Source organism: Echinops telfairi, unplaced genomic scaffold (genome assembly GCF_000313985.2).
Source record: "Echinops telfairi isolate 266 unplaced genomic scaffold, ASM31398v2 ScPeMD7_443;HRSCAF=831, whole genome shotgun sequence".
Lineage (NCBI taxonomy): Eukaryota > Metazoa > Chordata > Mammalia > Afrosoricida > Tenrecidae > Echinops > Echinops telfairi.
Window position 1 is genome coordinate 25,664,571 of NW_022104341.1, and position 5,582 is coordinate 25,670,152.

The following is a 5,582-nucleotide window of genomic DNA, read 5'->3' on the forward strand; positions in this document are numbered from 1 at the left end:
CAGTTAAACAATAGTCATTGTGTTTGATATATGACAAACACTTAGGCAACTTCTCTTCTCTGAACATGTTTGTCTTTGAAAAACACCTTTCCACTGCTGCTGAACGTACAGCAATTGTTCTGACAATACATGTATTTTTTAATCATTTTATTGAGGGCTCTTACAGATATAACAATCCAAAAATCAAGCGAACTTGTACCTATGTTGCCATCATTATTTTTAAAACATTATCTTTCCACTTGAGCCCTTTGATAGCTCCTCTTTTTTCTCTCCCTCCCCCACTCTCCCACCCTCTTGAACCCTTAATAAATTATATATATATATTCATATCATACACCATCCGCTGTATCCCTCCACCCACATTTCTGTTATCTGACCCCTGGAGTGGGTGGTTATACATCCATCACTGCTATCTTGCTATCGGTTTCCCCTTCCTCCCCTTTCCCCCTTCTCCTCCCTGTACTCTGATGGTACTGCTACTCTCATTACTCTTTCTGAGGGTTTGTCGGTCCTGGAATCCATGTGTTGAAAGCACTTACCTGTACCAATGTACACGTTCCGGTGTAGCAGGATTTGTGACGTAGAACTGGGGTTATGATGGTGGGGGGAGGAAGCCTTAAAGAACTCGAGGAATGTTGTGTGTTTCTTCAGTGCCATACTGCACCTTGGATGAATTGTTCCCTCCATGTGACCCTGCTGTGAGATGTCTAGTTTTCCACAGATGGGCTCTGGGTCTCCACTGTGACCCCTTTCCTTCACATTTACAAAATTGTTTGTTTTTGATCTGCCTGATGAAGGTGACACCCATGATCACACAGACTGGTATGCTTTTTCCATGTTGTTACTTCCTTGTTAGATGGCCACTTGTTTAACTTCAAGCCTTTAAGACCCTATACATTATATCGTTTAATAGCCATGCACCATTAGCTCTCTTCACCACATTTGTTTATGTACCCATTTTGTCTTTAGCAATTGTATCAGAAAGTTGGGTATCACACTGTGCCCGAGTACTAGAACAAAGGGTTCTTGTGTTGAGGGAAGACTTCAGTAGAGACCAAGAGTCCATCTTGATACTTTTAACATATAAATATTTGTACATGGACCAATATCCCTATCTTTATATATTGATATATTTACATATATACATGTCTAGATTTACCATTCTATATATAGCTCCTAGCTCTTTCCTCTGTTTTCTTTTACTTTCCTCTTGCCCCACCATCATGTTCACCCTTCATTCAGCTCTCAGTGCTTCCTCTCGGCTACATTACAGTTGATCGAACACCACCAGGCATTCTACACCCTCCGCATTGTCAGTTTCAGATCCCTTGTTTCCTTGGCCCTGAGTTTGTTGGCTCCCCTCTCCCTTCGCCCCCCTCCTCCTCCCCCCTGTCCCCCTGGAACCATCGGTTCTATTGGTTTCTCCTCAGGACTGTTTATCCTGCCTATCTTATATAGACAGACATTAAGAAAAAAAAAAAAGGTCTATAAATAGTTCCAGGTCTATCTTCTGACTTTTATGAATGTCCTCCCACCAAGTCTGGTGGGGTGCCAAGGACTGCTCCCTGAGTCAGAATTCTATTTGCGGGGTTCCTCAGGGACTTTGTGACTTTGCTCCCCTTACTGCTCTGTTGTGCTCTGTTAGTCCAGGTAGACTAGAAAAACAAATTCATAAACACGCTATGTGTATAGGAAAGAGCTTTATATACAAGAGAAATTGAATATGGAGAAAACATCCCAACTCAGTCCAGATCAAGTCCATAAGTCCAATATTAGCCCATATGTCTGATACTAGTCTATAAAATCCTCTTCAAACTCACGCAATACATGCAATGATGCTGAATGCAGGAGGATCACATGCCAGTGGGTTGGAAGTCTTGTGGATCTAGTGTGGTTGTAAGCATCTCAGCACTGGCAGGGGTCTCTACGTGGCTTCTCTGGCTCCAGAGGTCTGGTTGCATCAGGTAGTCGATGTGGCTTCTCCAGCTCCAAGGGCTTAGTTAGGTGCCATGTGTCTTGTCAGTAGAGCATCTCTCAGGGAGTGAGCAGAGAGAGAAGTGTCTTCTGCCTCCAAGGAGGAAATGCAGGAGTTCCGGGAATTCTCAGGAGAAGGCCATGCCCACACAGAGGCCTCCTTGGCTGTGACCCAATAGACAGACTAGACTCCATCCCTTCACTCTTAATCCCCTCAAGTCCCAAATTGACACCAGATTATGTAACTCCCACATGCTCCCTTCATGATTTGCCCCACTGTGGGGGCACGGGGACTGGGGTTGGACCAGACACACTCCCCGACTGTGTTTCCAATGTTGTCCACTGTAGCACTGTGGGCCTTTGAGGGAATGTCGTGTCTTGTGTTGGGAACTTCTCTATGCATTGTTTGCTCCGAGCCAGAATGTTGTCCTCCAGGCTTGGTGGGCCAGGGTGGGGTCCACACACTCTCTCGCGCTCTCACTCTCTCTCTTTCTCTCTAAGTTTGCTTCCGTGTGGGCAGGACAGAGCAGCCACTCTCCCCAGCCTGTCTCTTCAGTACTGTCCTCTGTAGTATATTCTTCTAGGGAGGGGGTCCACATAGCTTGGATTGGGGCCAGACCCACAGTCCCCTCAGTTAATGTGCTGCTCCATGCTGGTATGTTTGGTTCACTGGAATGAGGTCTGGTCTCCCTCTCCCTTTCCTGGAGAGACATAAACAATCCCCTCCCTGTGGGTGGATTAGCGCTCTGCCATTGTCTCCACCTCACCACCACACCTCCACCTTCCCTCCTTTCTCTGTGGTCTGAAAGACATAGGAGAGGTGGGAAAGATGTCTTTCAAACCTGATGCTGTCTGCACCTATTTTTAGCTCCTTGAATCATTTCATGAATTGCATAATTCACTCACATTATCTTGAGAATTTGAGGCACACCACCAAGCTGAAATGAAGCACAGCGTGTCACCTTCTGTGGTTTTGGCACTCTACTCTTTCTACTTACTTTATGTTTCTCGACTGGAGTGACAAATGCCAGGGAACCAAAATGTGGTATGCCATAAAAAATATAATGAGTTTTATTAAATGAATACATAAATATACCAGCATAGTTCCTTCTAGTTTTTTTTATACCTATGGACAGAATGAACATTACTGGGCATTTAGAATACAGTGTTGTGCAGATGAACATTAAAAAAAGTAAAGAATGTAAATTTGTGATTTCTACATTGGGCAGCTACCTAACCTGTTCTTAGAGCAAACCCTGATTACAACTTAGCAACGGGTTTGCTGAACTCAACAAAAAATTAGGCATTGATTCAGCCAAACCTGTGAGAACCAGCTGAATGCCACCACTGCTCAACTCATATGAAATCATGTAGGGCAGAAGAATTGCCCAACCAAGCCATGCCCAGATTCCTGGCCCTAAAATCATAAGACATACGCAGAAGTGATTACTAAGTTTAGGAGAATTTGTTATGCCCCAACAGAAAATTGGAATAACTTCCCTCATTCTCTATCTAGGACCTTATTCTACAATCAGTTCTCATAACTTCTGGACCATTCCATCTTCTCAACAGACATATTACTTCTTCTCTGCATTCTGTACTTCAGCTCTTATTCATGTTTCTATCAATTGTAAAATCTGGCTTTTGAAACTGATCTCACCAATGACTTCCTAATTGTCAAAACCATTAGCTATTTTTCTGTCTTTACCTGTAACTCTATCCCTCTTAAAAGGTGCTCATTATGGTTTTAAGGATGAGGAGAGCAGATATAACTGACCTGAGAAACAATCTCAGATTAAAAAGAGAACTAGGCTGCATAATGTTCTGTATGTTTCCATGATTTCAAATCCCAGAAAGTAGAAGTCACAAGAATGTTTTCAAAACACATATGTGCAAGCACTAATCATTTACATTTAGAAATAGGAATATGTGTACCTTTGTAAGGTTTTGTTATACTAACATTAAGCCATGAGAAAATTCTTTAGAAAACTTCTGGATGTCGAGAGAAACCTAGCATGTGGTGTAGGAGAAGAATGTCGTGAACAACTTGTACATTGGCTCTGACCTGGTTTTCTGTGATAAAAGAAGGCACAGCTCTTCCTGTAGCAGCCCGAGGTGACCTGCCAAAATGGTTTGCTACTCACTCGACCCAGAAAACCCCACCAACTCCTGCAAATCAAGAGGTCGCATCTCTGGGTCCACTTCAAGAACACCCGTGACACTGCCCAGGCCATCTAAGGCATGCGGATCCGGAAAGCCAGCAAACACTTGAAGACATCACTCTGCAGAAGCGGTGTGTGCCCTTCCGACGACGTTACAAGGGTGGCGTTGGTAGGTGTGCCCAGGCCAAACGGTGGGGTTGGACCCAGGGTCGGTGGCCCAAAAAGAGTGCTGATTTTTGCTTCGCATGCTTAAAACTGCAGAAAGTACTGCTGAACTGAAGGATTTAGATGTGGTCATTGAGCACATCCAGGTGAGCAAAGCCCCCAAGATGCGCCGCCGGACTTACAGAGCTCACGGTCGGATCAACCCACACATGAGCGCCCCCTGCCACACTGAGATGATCCTGACTGAGAAGGACCAGATCGTTCTCAAACCAGAAGAGGAGGTTGCACAGAAGAAAAAGATTTCCCAGAAGAAACCGACGAAGCAAAAACTCATGGCTCGGGAATAAATGAAGCTTAAAATAATAAACGTTAAAAAAAAATAGAAGGCAGAGATAGCATAGTTAACCTTTGTAAACTATCTATCAGCCACAATTTTTAAAAATTATTTTGTTGGTGGCTCATACAACTCTTATCACAATCCATACATACATCAATTGTGTAAAGCACATTTATCCATTCATTGCCCTCATCATTCTCAAAACATTTGCTCTCCATGTAAGCCCCTGGCATCAGGTCCTCATTTTTTCCCCTCTCCCCACTTCCCCCTCCCTCATGAACCCTTGATAATTTACAAATTATTATTTTGTCATATCTTACACTGTCCAGCATCTCCCTTCACCCACTTTTCTGTTGTCTGTCCTCCAGGGAGGAGGTTATATGTAGATCCTTATAATCGATTCCTTCTCTCTATTCCACGCTACCTCCACCCTACCAGTATCATCACTCTCACCACTGGTCCTGAAGGGATCATACATCCTGGATTCCTTGTGTTTCCAGTTTCTATCTTTACCAGTGTATATCGGATTCCTTGTGTTTCCAGTTTCTATCTTTACCAGTGTATATCCTCTGGTCTAGCCAGATTTGTAACTTAGATTTGGGATCATGCTAGTGTGTGGGGATGAAGCATTTAGGAACTAGAGGAAAGTTGTATGTTTCATCGTTGCTACACTGCACCCTGACTGGCTCATCTCTTCCTTGAGACCCTTCCATAAAGGGATGTCCAGTTGCATACAGATGGGCTTTGGGTCCCCAATCCGCACTTCCCTCATTCACAATGATATGATTTTTTGTTCTTTGATGCCTGATAACTGATCCCTTCAGCACCTCATAATCACACAGGCTAGTGTGCTTCTTCCATGTGGGCTTTGTTGCTTCTGAGCTAGATGCCACTTGCTTACCTTCAAGCCTTTAAGACCCCAGATGCTATATCTTTTGATAGCC

At 43.8% G+C, this 5,582-nt stretch overlaps 1 pseudogene; it reads left to right on the forward strand.

The window, feature by feature from the left end:
- Positions 1-4,102: 4,102 nt before the first annotated feature.
- On the forward strand, positions 4,103-4,648 carry LOC101662400 (annotated as a pseudogene).
- The last annotated feature ends 934 nt before the right edge of the window (positions 4,649-5,582 follow it).